This window comes from Schistocerca serialis, chromosome 9 (assembly GCF_023864345.2).
Source record: "Schistocerca serialis cubense isolate TAMUIC-IGC-003099 chromosome 9, iqSchSeri2.2, whole genome shotgun sequence".
Taxonomy (NCBI): Eukaryota; Metazoa; Arthropoda; class Insecta; order Orthoptera; family Acrididae; genus Schistocerca; species Schistocerca serialis.
In genome coordinates, this window is record NC_064646.1 from 78,094,629 (window position 1) to 78,108,728 (window position 14,100).

Sequence of the window (14,100 nt, forward strand, 5' to 3'; positions counted from 1 at the left end):
ATTAATGTACTCATTTAGGTAACGCCATCAGTAATTATGTACGCTATGAGCTGTGAAGTTCTCAGTAGTGAAGATAAAAATAAAAACAGTTTTGCAAAATGGTTCAAATGGCTCTGAGCACTATGGGACTTAACATCTGTGGTCATCAGTCCCCTAGGACTTAGAACTACTTAAACCTAACTAACCTAAGGACATCACACACATCCATGCCCGAGGCAGGATTCGAACCTGCGACCGTAGCAGTCGCGCGGTTCCGGACTGAGCACCGGCCGCGGTGGTCTAGCGGTTCTAGGCGCGCAGTCCGGAACCGCGCGACTGCTACGGTCGCAGGTTCGAATCCTGCCTCGGGCATGGATGTGTGTAATGTCCTTAGGTTAGTTAGGTTTAAGTAGTTCTAAGTTCTAGGGGACTGATGACCACAGTAGTTAAGTCCCATAGTGCTCAGAGCCATTTTGAGCCGGACTGAGCGCCTAAACCGCTAGACCACCGCGGCCGGCTAAACAGTTTTGCAGGAAGATGACTTTTTTTGAGGAATAATATATTTGTCAGCGCAGTTACAATTAGTGATGGTCTTTTGTTTATTCAAAACGGGTTACAATATGTGTGTAACGACTCGTAGCATTCACAGGTATCTAGAGGCCGAGGTATACATTACTTGCACTTCCGTTTCAACTGGAAACTTCAAATGCGGTTAGGAGCTTTCCCACATAAATTTGCAAAATTTTCAAAAGAAACGAGATAATATTCTGGATTGTTTTATACCGTATAGCTTAGGAGTGAGTGCTCTGCTTTTAGCAGGACCTCATTTCCCACAAACCTCTTTGAAGGTGTTGCATACTTCTGTCATCTGGAAGATAAGTTACAAAGTGTCACTTCCTTGTTCTATATCGCCAATATTTCCTCTTCAGTGTTCTCTAGAAAAAAGTGACGCATTTTATACCAAGAAGTGCTTAATTGGGGGCTACTGTAGCGCGCAATTCGCGCTTAGGAAATTTGTGGTTTATAATGATCCCAAGAATTACAGGTGACGTAATAAAATCAATGTAGGATCCTGTGGGCCTTCAGGGAACCTGCAACATGTAATTTGTCTCGCGGGCGAGTGCTATTCGTTCTGGCTGAACAGAGTCGGTTGGAAATTACGTAGACTGAGTACTGGACGCCAGAGAGACTACGTCACTTTTGATAATAAAAATAGGTAACTATCCTTCTTACTGTTATTGTCAAGGCAAGAGTTGCAATAGAAGCTATTTTAGATCGGTTCTTTAACTAAGAACTACACAACGACCGGTAAATGCCCCTATCGGAGAGCAAATAAAGGCTAACATGTTCCTCTTTATTAAAAGGAAATTCTGACAGAAAAGTGGGTACTAGCTGCCTCAAAAATATTGGTATGTGAACATATTCACGCATTTTTATGCAGAGAGAGAAGCTATGGATTTGTTGCAGTACTACAATGTGCAGTTCCCAGACCTCTTTTGATGATAATGGAGACATTTTACATCATTTTTCTCTGTGCCTCGAAACTTTATAAACTACGTCTTTATAAACTACCTTTTGGCCTGACACCGCATTTTACGTGCGTATTTTATGTGCACAACTAGAGTAACTTTGAACTTCTATATCTCGGAAACGGAGAAAGTTATGTAGCAAATTTTCAATTTTGTTTGAGACCGGAATCTTAGGAAAATAAAATAAAACCTATAGCCATTTACTGTACATAGCCATCTTGAATTCCGCAATTGAGGTTTGGCCCGTTGGTAACAGCGAAAAATGATGAAAAGCGTTTTTTTGGGCTTTCCTCAGGAACCGCCAATGAATTTACGCAAATGCATCATTCATTCACTCGTCATGCGTGTATCCATCAATTTAAAGTAGGTGACATCACCGTTACAGCCGTCATCATCAACCATCAGCAAATTTATTTAATAATTTTTACCTGCGTATTTTACGTATAAGTAGAGTAACTTGGAACCTCTTTATCTTGGAAACGGATGGAGAATCAAGAAAATTTTCAATATAGTTCGACACCGGGCTCTTAGCTATATATCTTAAAAATTTGAGCCATTATCCATACATAGTCGTCTTGAATCCGCAGCTGGGATTTGGCCCACTGCTGACAGCGAAAAAATGGTGAAAAATGCTTTTTTGGAGTTTTCTCAGGACTCCTCCATAAAATTACGCAAATGCATCATTTATTTATTCATTCATTCTTTCACAGGTATATCCGTCAATTTTATTAAATCACGGGCTTATCATGGTGTACCCGTCATCAATCAATATATTTAATATTCACTTGCATATTTTACGTGTACGAGTAGAGTAACTTTTCCTTATCTGGGAAAGGGATAAAAATATCAAGAAAATTTTTAAGGCTGTTCGAGATCACATCTTAGGAATATATCGTAAAAATTGAAGTGTGTAATATACATATCTTCCCCTGTGCTGCAGGATAGTGACACTAAGACCATCCTTCTGATGGTGTACACAAATGGTCTCTAGCCCAAGGGCTGTTCAAAACACATACACAGAAGTATGAGCAACGGAAAACCCCGTTTTCAGGCGCGGTGGTTTGGAACGTATTAGTAGGCGTGCTGAGGAAGCATACCGATAAAGCGTTTTAGAGAAAAAAGATTGTGGTAACATGTTTTGTGCTACCGAATATAGGTTAGAGCAGCAACTTTTAAATCGTGGTTCACATGATGAATCAGAACGTCTGACGAATTGTACGAGGGCAGTTCAATAAGTAATGCAACACATTTTTTTCTGAAACAGGGGTTGTTTTATTCAGCATTGAAATACACCAGGTTATTCCCCAATCTTTTAGCTACACAACACTATTTTTCAACGTAATCTCCATTCAATGCTACGGCCTTACGCCACCTTGAAATGAGGGCCTGTATGCCTGCACGGTACCATTCCACTGGTCGATGTCGGAGCCAACGTCGTACTGCATCAATAACTTCTTCATCATCCGCGTAGTGCCTCCCACGGATTGCGTCCTTCATTGGGCCAAGCATATGGAAATCCGACGGTGCGAGATCGGGGCTGTAGCGTGCATGAGGAAGAACAGTCCACTGAAGTTTTGTGAGCTCCTCTCGGGTGCAAAGACTTGTGTGAGGTCTTGCGTTGTCATGAAGAAGGAGAAGTTCGTTCAGACTTTTGTGCCTACGAACACGCTGAAGTCGTTTCTTCAATTTCTGAAGAGTAGCACAATACACTTCAGAGTTGATTGTTTGACCATGGGGAAGGACATCGAACAGAATAACCCCTTCAGCGTCCCAGAAGACTGTAACCGTGACTTTACCGGCTGAGGGTATGGCTTTAAACTTTTTCTTGGTAGGGGAGTGGGTGTGGCGCCACTCCATTGATTGCCGTTTTGTTTCAGGTTCGAAGTGATGAACCCATGTTTCACCGCTTGTAACAATCTTTGACAAGAAATTGTCACCCTCAGCCACATGACGAGCAAGCAATTCCGCACAGATGGTTCTCCTTTGCTCTTTATGGTGTTCGGTTAGACAACGAGGGACCCAGCGGGAACAAACCTTTGTATATCCCAACTGGTGAACAATTGTGACAGCACTACCAACAGAGATGTCAAGTTGAGCACTGAGTTGTTTGATGGTGATCCGTCGATCATCTCGAACGAGTGTGTTCGCACGTTCCGCCATTGCAGGAGTCACAGCTGTGCACGGCCGGCCCGCACGCGGGAGATCAGACAGTCTTGCTTGACCTTGCGGCGATTATGACACACGCTTTGCCCAACGACTCACCGTGCTTTTGTCCACTGCCAGATCACCGCAGATATTCTGCAAGCGCCTATGAATATCTGAGATGCCCTGGTTTTCCGCCAAAAGAAACTCGATCACTGCCCGTTGTTTGCAACGCACATCCGTTACAGACGCCATTTTAACAGCTCCGTACAGCGCTGCCACCTGTCGGAAGTCAATGAAACTACACGAGACGAAGCGGGAATGTTTGAAAATATTCCACAAGAAATTTCCGGTTTTTTCAACCAAAATTGGCCGAGAAAAAAAATGTGTTGCATTACTTATTGAACTGCCCTCGTAGATTGCACAGAAAGTATTTTCTTCTATCTGATTATCAGCATCTCCCGATAATTAAGAGTGATGAAACTGATTAACACATGCTATGCACAGCGCCTGTGACTCACCTTTCATCTTAATCCACTCTAGATTTAAGATAAGGTTATAGCACTTCTTACTAAGACTGACGTAGTTTCCTCTCAGCACTAATTAATTATATTGTTCCTGCCAATTAGCGTAAGGATTCTCTCTCCCATCTTCTACGTTTCTCTCCTCTTTTTTTACTTCCTTTTGCTCCTCATTTCTTTTTCCTCGTTTTCTCTCCCAGCTTCTTCCTGTGACACTGCACTATGAACTCAGTCTCTGGTGTTAATTCCTCTCTAGCATAGTCACGGCTGATGCTTGCATCGAAACATTGCTATTTTACGTAAATATTGGGTCCCGGTAAATGAAGTTTTCACAGTTGTAGTACCATCTACACACCCAAATGAAAGTCCCACAGCGCGTTCTTCTGCCTGTACGTGAAGGGTAATCGCAGGAAACACTGTAGGGATTTTGATACAGTTTCCACTTATAGACGAATTCGCGAGGAAGATTTGTGTACGAGGTGTGGCTAGAAAAAAACCGGACTAGTACTGATGAAACAATAAAACGAATGCAATAAGGCTGAAAGTCGCGTGGCCTGTCACGTGACTCTCGCTCCGCCTACTGCTCGAGTTTCATCTGCCTCCTGCACTCAGTCTGCCCGTGGCGTCTGTTTTAAGTAGTTGACGTTTTGTCTTTGCGTCGGAAAATGTTGAGTGTACAGAAAGAACAGCGTGTTAACATCAAATTTTGTTTCAAACTAGGAAAATCTGCAAGTGAAACGTTTGTAATGTTACAACAAGTGTACGGCGATGATTGTTTATCGCGAACACAATTGTTTGAGTGGTTTAAACGATTTAAAGATGGCCGCGAAGACACCAGTGATGACATTCGCACTGGCAGACCATTGTCAGCAAAAACTGATGCAAACATTGAAAAAATCGGTAAACTTGTTCGACAAGATCGCCGTTTAACAATCAGAGCAGTGTCTGAGTTAACAGGAGTTGACAAGGAAAGTGTTAGGCAGATTCTTCATGAAAGTTTCAACATGAACAAAGTGTGTTCAAAAATGGTTCCAAAGTGTCTCACAATTGAACAGAAGGAACGCCGAAGAATGATTTGTTCTGACATCCTGGAAAACATTGAAAGTGATCCCACCTTCTTACAAAATGTTATTACTTGCGATGAATCGTGGTTTTTTACTTACGATCCCGAAACTAAACGCCAAGCGATGCATTGGAAAACTCCTGGTTCTCCACGACAAAAAAAAGCACGAATGTCAAAATCGAAATTCAAGGCAATGATGATTGTTTTTTTTGACATCAAAGGGATTGTGCACATTGATTGGATATCTACATTTACATCTACATCTATACTCCGCGAGCCACCTTACGGTGTGTGGCGGAGGGTACTTATTGTACCACTATCTGATCCCCCCTTCCCTGTTCCATTCACGAATTGTGCGTGGGAAGAACGACTGCTTGTAAGTCTCCGTATTTGCTCTAATTTCTCGGATCTTTTCGTTGTGATCATTACGCGAGATATATGTGGGCGGTAGTAATATGTTGCCCATCTCTTCCCGGAATGTGCTCTCTCGTAATTTCGATAATAAACCTCTCCGTATTGCGTAACGCCTTTCTTGAAGTGTCCGCCACTGGAGCTTGTTCAGCATCTCCGTAACGCTCTCGCGCTGACTAAATGTCCCCATGACGAATCGCGCTGCTTTTCGCTGGATCATGTCTATCTCTTCTATTAATCCAACCTGGTAAGGGTCCCATACTGATGAGCAATACTCAAGAATCGGACGAACAAGCGTTTTGTAAGCTACTTCTTTCGTCGATGAGTCACATTTTCTTAGAATTCTTCCTATGAATCTCAACCTGGCGCCTGCTTTTCCCACTATTTGTTTTATGTGATCATTCCACTTCAGATCGCTCCGGATAGTAACTCCTAAGTATTTTACGGTCGTTACCGCTTCCAATGATTTACCACCTATGGCATAATCGTACTGGAAAGGATTTCTGCCCCTATGTATGCGCATTATATTACATTTATCTACGTTTAGGGAAAGCTGCCAGCTGTCGCACCATGCATTAATCCTCTGCAGGTCCTCCTGGAGTACGTACGAGTCTTCTGATGTTGCTACTTTCTTGTAGACAACCGTGTCATCTGCAAATAGCCTCACGGAGCTACCGATGTTGTCAACTAAGTCATTTATGTATATTGTAAACAATAAAGGTCCTATCACGCTTCCCTGCGGTACTCCCGAAATTACCTCTACATCTGCAGATTTTGAACCGTTAAGAATGACATGTTGTGTTCTTTCTTCTAGGAAATCCTGAATCCAATCACAAACCTGGTCCGATATTCCGTAAGCTCGTATTTTTTTCACTAAACGTAAGTGCGGAACCGTATCAAATGCCTTCCTGAAGTCCAGGAATACGGCATCAATCTGCTCGCCAGTGTCTACGGCACTGTGAATTTCTTGGGCAAATAGGGCGAGCTGAGTTTCACATGATCTCTGTTTGCGGAATCCATGTTGGTTATGATGAAGGAGATTTGTATTATCTAAGAACGTCATAATACGAGAACACAAAACATGTTCCATTATTCTACAACAGATTGACGTAAGCGAAATAGGCCTATAATTATTCGCATCTGATTTATGACCCTTCTTGAAAATGGGAACGACCTGCGCTTTCTTCCAGTCGCTAGGTACTTTACGTTCTTCCAGCGATCTACGATAAATTGCTGATAGAAAGGGGGCAAGTTCTTTAGCATAATCACTGTAGAATCTTAAGGGTATCTCGTCTGGTCCGGATGCTTTTCCGCTACTAAGTGATAGCAGTTGTTTTTCAATTCCGATATCGCTTATTTCAATATTTTCCATTTTGGCGTCCGTGCGACGGCTGAAGTCAGGGACCGTGTTACGATTTTCCGCAGTGAAACAGTTTCGGAACACTGAATTCAGTATTTCTGCCTTTCTTCGGTCGTCCTCTGTTTCGGTGCCATCGTGGTCAACGAGTGACTGAATAGGGGACAAACAGGGAATCAGTATTACTACATTAGCGTCCTGGCTACCCTACGTGAGCGAGTACCGAGAAAACGGAACGATTTGTGGAGAAAAAAGTCATGGATCCTTCACCAGGACAATGCCCCAGCTCACAGTGCGTTGTCAGTGAAGACGTTTTTGGCAAAACACAACATTCCCATCTTAGATCATCCACCCTACTCACCTAATTTGGCCCCCTGTGACTTTTTTCTTTTCCCTAAAGTCAAGTCAGCTTTGGAAGGAATTAGATTTGAGACTGTTGAAGCAGTAAAAGAAAAAGCGACGGAAGTAATGTATGGACTTACCGAAAATGATCTGCAGCATTGCTATGAACAGTGGAAAATTCATATGGAGCGGTGTAGAGACCGTGGAGGAGAGTACATTGAAGGAGATAACATGAAATTGTAAATAATTGTAAATAAATGTTTTTTTCAGCATCAGTCCGGTTTTTTTCTTGCCGCACCTCGTATATAATTCGTTACCGCTGTGTCAGAAAAACCGTCCCCCTGTAGATACTACACGTACGAAGCCAGGGCAGGTAACAACTGCCATTATTATTATTATTACTATTTTAACTGTAGACGGGTTAAGGACGGTGCTTGAGTCATTTGGTATTCTGCTGTTCGTTTTACTTTTGAACGGGCTTCCTTGCAAAGTCTCACGGCGCCTAGTTCTGCATGTGTGCATTTTCTGCGCCAGTTGGCTGTTCCTCATCTGCCGAAAGTACCGATAGCTACTCTGAGTGTCGGCCACGCATGACTTCGTGTCTGTATTTTTCAATTACCAAGAAAAGAGTTTAGCCTCGAAGCGTAGATATAAAAAAAACTGCTTCTTTGCGAATAGGAGCGCATGCGCTCAAAAAAATTTTTACTGAAAATTTCCGACAATATCAGAAATTATATAATTTACTTTTTAAAGCTCTCTCAGCTTTTGCAACGCCAAATAATCTGAATGGTCTTGATGTTAACAGTCTTTGGAGTAACGTCTCTTCAGGTGGCAGCCGTAATTCTTACTTCGTCGAAAAATCGCCACCGTTTTTCTTTATTTGTGAAGAGACGACCAGCTAGCACAGCTGCCGAAGCCCAGAAACTAACTGTGAACACTTTGTACCTGATGATATCGGAAATTTTCAGTAAAAATTGCTTAGACACAAGTGCTCTCAGACATATTGACCACAGCGACAAGGACCTTCGCAAGACATGCTCAAACACCGAGCAACAAGCCACAATTTTTGCAGAAAATGCAATACAAAAGGATACGCCCTCTGCGATATTTTGTTCCTCTGAATGCCTCGCACTGATTCCAAACACCCTATGCGTGTAAATCGAATACAAGCCTTAATTTTATTGCTTTTGAGTCAGACAGAAATGTAATTTTAGTGCTTTTTTAAAACTTGGAGATCTGAGATGAAAAAAAATGACACAGAAATTTAAGTCTGTGGTAAGTGTTTTCAAAAAATTTCTCATTTTGTCACCGTCTCTCAAAATATTTATAATTACAATCAAGTTTCATAACAGACCCCACCTCTGCTTTTCGCAGTAAGCTAATCATCTGAGTTATCCAGCGTCGAATCAAGTCTGACCTCGAAGCCTCCCCTACTCAACACCTCTTCCTCTCTCTCCAGTTATCGAAACACCTAAAGCACTGCTTGCTTACACAACTACCACTCACGCAGGTCATAACGTTTTCCTACTATAGCCTCGTTCACACGAACATTATAGATGAGCTTGTGAAGTTTTATGATAGCCTTGATATTTTAGGTTTTATGTTACTGCTTTCTCTTCACTGCCACCTTAATGCTAAACTGGTGCAGTCTACTCCCGCAGCGGCTAATTTTCAACGTCTTCCCGGTACACACATGAAAGATCTAGCACACGAGCACTGAAACAGGTGACTGATTGCCATTGGTTGACACGGAAGTGGAGAGCGGAAGGGTCGAGTTTCCAGGTACAGCATCCTGCCAAGTTTACTGTTTTAAACGTTGCAGAAGGATCATTTTAATGACTGACTTCTGTAAATCAGTAAAACCTCCTGTGAATCATAGAAAAATTACGAACGTCTAAGAAAGTCATGGTTTTTGGTACGATGTCTAAAATGATACACGGAGAGCAAGACAAGAAAAATAGGAAGGAATATGAAAAACATGTTAAGAATCTTGTGAACAGATAATGCGTGACGTGAAGAGATACAATGAACAAAAATGACCGGTAAAGAATTCTAAAGGAAAAGCTTTGCAGAGAAGGGTCTAAGCTAGTAGAATTTCAAACAAGTGGTAACTAGCAACAGTAAGAGCAGGTAGGGAAACTATAGATATGCAATACAATATTTGAAACACATCTTTGAGGATGCCATATATAGAGTACATGTAGAACTTGTAGAGCATCTGTAGAATGAGAGTTTGAAACGTGCCTGTTAAGTGGTCCCTTTCAATTTTACAGTCACATTCTTGCTTTATCTCATGGAGTACTATTTGCAGATACCGTACGAAGCCGGCGTCGACCACAGGTATCATGGAGTACTATATATATGGGCCAATCAGAGCTCAGACTGTTGTAACGGCCGCTTCCTGCTTACATTCAGACGCCGGCCGCTGTGGCCGAGCGGTTCTGGGTGCTTCAGTAGGGAACCGCGCTGCTGCTGCGGTCGCAGGTTCGTATCACATCCTGCCTCGGGCATGGATGTGTGTGATGTCCTTTAAGCAGTTCTAAGTCCAGGGGACTGCTAACCTCAGATGTTAAGTCCCATAGTGCTTAGAGCCATTTGAGCCATTTCTCGCATTCAGACACACTTGTTCCGGGAGCCTAGTGGGGACAGTTGGCTGGTGTTGAATGTTGTTGTAGAGCGCGCGGTTTCTTGGTGGGACTGTTCCATTTATAGCGATATTCGAAGTGACTGTTCGTATGCAATGGCATGCTAATAAATCATCCTTGAGATGCTCGCATGCTAAGGCCAGCCTTTCATTCGTTTCGTCCTGGCAACGTCGATATCAGTCGCTGAAGCGTACATGTAGTCATTGGTGCAGTGTTGCCAGCTATTCGTGTCTTTGTGAAGTCAGTAGACAACAATCTCGTTACAGAATCCAGCTTCCGTCCCTTAATCCAAAACTTGTACGAACATTTCAATATTTCTTTCTCACAGTTTAGTTCTTTTAGTCATTTATTGTAAGTCGTGTGTGGATTTGGTTTCACATTAGGATTATTGTGTTCGACTTCTCTGATCACGTGTCTTTTGCCCTGGCAAGGGCTCATAGTTCATACGTTTTCATGTTCTTACAGTTTTGCGTCAATTACACAGTTTAAATTCAAATACTATTTTGTGGTTTCGTCCGAAGAGTGAGGTCTCATTTTAGAGATGGCACCCCACGACGGAATCGCAAAGCTAAGGACAACCGCTACCAGACGCAGCCACGAGTGACAGCCGAGGACGAAGACACTTCCTCAATAGGTTCCATACGCCTCCGCTGCTGCAAAAATTGGAAATTTGAGGTAAGGTCTTATGGAACCAAACTGCTGAGGTCATCGGTCCCAAAGCTTACACACTATCCCGCGCGGCACCTGCTTCAGAGCGGAGCGCCTCTGGCCATATACTGCTTGAAACAGCGTCATCATACTTGGGACACGTCAGCGAGCTAGTGTCATTGGCCAGAACTGTGTACGAAGGTCCATAGCTAAAAGAAAGTGATATCTGACTGTCATTCAGTACAATATAAGAACTGCTGCCACGTTACATTACAGAATTATTCAGTACAAGAACAGTTATGTGTTCTGTGATTGTAAATGTATATTGTCCCTCATGTGAACATGGATTTCAACTAAGGATAAGTGTTCGGTGTGAAAAGAGTTTTACTGAAACTGAACTAACATGCTATGTATGTTGCAATATCCACTCGACCTCCTCCAGGAGTGAAACCTATTAAACTGTTGTCTAGGCTTACTACGACATTCATACGGTATTTCTTATTTCTCCTTTCCTTGCTGTCTTTTTGAGTATTAATACGTGGATAGGTACAACCGCTTGTCCTTCGCCATTTCGCGATTGCGCATTGTGGGATCATTGATGCATTTGATGAGTATCATTAAACATGTCACGTCTCTGACCATTTCCTCTACTTTTAGTAATAATACTCTGTTCCACTGCACGCAGTTTCAAATAACAACATAGTCTCTGACAACGAATGATGGTTGGATTGACGCTATAACTGAATCTGCACAAGTGTATTTATTCATGTCTCACAATCTAGTTCAAGTAACGTATTGTTTTGACGTGCCTAGTGTGACTTGGCAAACCTTGTACATTCGAATTGTGTCATAAATGAACTGACTTTAAATCGTATTGTTAGCAGTTATTCTGTGTTGCATATTTGACTGTTGTGACTACCGCAACAGATCCAAATCCCGTTGCACAGTGAACAAATATAAGTTGCTATTGGAGAGGGTCCGCCTTGAGCAAAACACTATTTTCTTTGTTTGTTTTTTTTTTTTTTTTATTTATTCCACAGACATGTTTCTCTGATCTTTGAGACTCATCAGTGGGTGTTTTACTGTCTTTCCATAAAACGAGAAAAATTCTTTTCAGTGCTTGTGCACAAATAAATTTGAGTTTTCAAGACAGTATTGACATATTTGAAAAACAGACCTAATGTAGTATATATATGTATATATCTTGTTACCACATGACCGCGCGTAGTGGCCGCGCGGTTTGAGGCGCCATGTCACGGATCGAGCGGCCTCTCCCGCCGGAGGTTCGAATCCTCCCTCGGGCATGGGTGTGTATGTGTTGTCCTTCGAATTCACACACATTTTGTTACCACATGCTGTGGATCTCCTGGATTTTATGTTAACTAGTGCAGCTGTTTTGTTTCACAGCCCGTCATCTGCAACCATATACAAGGTGACACAGAATAACGGGAATGTTTGAAATGAGTAGTGGCAGCCATTTTCAGGTGGCAGCACTGCGGGTTCGTGACAACGGACAACAGCGTGCGTTAGCCATAAAAATATTTTATGGTACACCTGCCTAATATCGTATAGGGCCAACGCGAGCCCGGAGAAGAGACACAACACGACGTGGCATGGACTCGAATATTGTGTGAAATAGTGCTGGAGGGAATTGACACCACGAATGCCGCAGAGCTGTTCATAAAACCGTAAGAATACGAGCGGGTGGAGATCTCTTCCGAATAGCACGTTGCAGTTTTTCTGGAGCCACTCTGTAGCAGTTCTGGAGGTGTGGACGTGTGGGGTGTCGCATTGTTCTGCTAGACTTGCCCAAGTTCGTCGGAATGCCCAGTGGACATGAAAGGACGCAGGTAACCAGACAAGATGCTTATGTACGTGTCACCTGTCAGAGTCGTATCTAGACGTATCAGGGGTCATATGTCACTCCAATTGCACACGCCCCACACCATTACAGAGCCTCCACCAACTTCAACAGTCCCTTGCTGACATGCAGGGTCCATGGACTCATGAGGTTGTCCTCATACCCGTACACGTCCATCTGTTCGGTGCAATTTGAAACGAGACTCATCCGACCGGGAAAAATGTTTCCAGTCATCAACAGTCCAATGTCGCTGTTGACGGGCCGAGCCGAGGCATAAAACGTTGTGTCGTGCCGTCACCAAGAGTAGGCGTGAGGGTCTTCAGCTCCGAAAGTTCATATCGACGATGTTTCGTTGAGTGATTCAAACGCTGACACTTGTTGTTGGCCCGTCATTGAATTCTGCAGCAATTTGCTGAAGGGTTGTCCTTCTGTCATGTTCAACGATTCTCTTCAGTCGTCGTAAGTCTCGTTCTCGTAGGCCGCAGCGATGTCGGAGATTTGATGTTTTACCGGATTCCTGATATTCACAGTACATTCGTCAAATGGTCGTACGGGAAAATCCCCACTTCATCGTTACTTCGAAGATGCTGTGTCCGATCGCTCGTGCGCCGACTATAACACCACGTTCAAACTCACTTAAATCTTCATAACCTAGCATCTTAGCAGCAGTAACCGATCCAACAGCTGCGCCAGGCACTTGTCTTATATAGTTGTTGCGGTCCGCAGTGCCATATTCTGCCTGTTTACATATCTCTGTGTTCGAATACCTTTGCCTATACCAATTTCTTTGGCACTTCATTTCAAAAAAATGTTCAAATTTGTGTGACATCTTATGGGACTTAACTACTAAGGTCATCAGTCCCTAAGCTTACACACTACTTAACCTAAATTATCCCAAGGACAGACACACACACCCATGCCCGAGGGAGGATTCGAACCTCCGCCGGGACCAGCCGCACAGTCCATGACTGCAACGCCTTAGACCGCTCGTCTAATCCCTCGCGGCTATTGTAGTTCAGTTGTAGTGATTAAAGTTACACCCTTCACGAACAGCTAGTCTAATTACTACACGAAATTCGTTCTTACAGAAATGTCAGATCTACTAATACTTCCATTAACTTAAGTAGCGTATTGTATATCGGACACCTGACAGTAATATAATGAAAAAGATGAACGAAATTGGTGCGGAACCGCGCGACCGCTACGGTCGCAGGTTCGAATCCTGCCTCGGCCATGGATGTGTGTGAAACTTAGGTTAGTTAGGTTTAAGTAGTTCTAAGTTCTAGGGGACTGATGACCTTAGAAGTTAAGTCCCATAGTGCTCAGAGCCATTTGAACCCTTTTTTTGAAATTGGTTCGGTAGTACATGAAGACAGACGGCCCGCATAGGCCTCTGCATGAGAAAACGACACACCGACGGAAAATCGTCTGAGAAAACGTCTGCAGTAAATTTCGTTAAAGCTTCTTAAGCAGCTGTGACACATCCTTTTTTTCCCATTTACTAGAAGCTACGACGAGACATCCTGCTTCTCAAGTTGCCTGTGATGTCACACTTCCAGACCAACGACTCCGAAGTAAATTCCGAGCCCCTTGTCCGGAGGA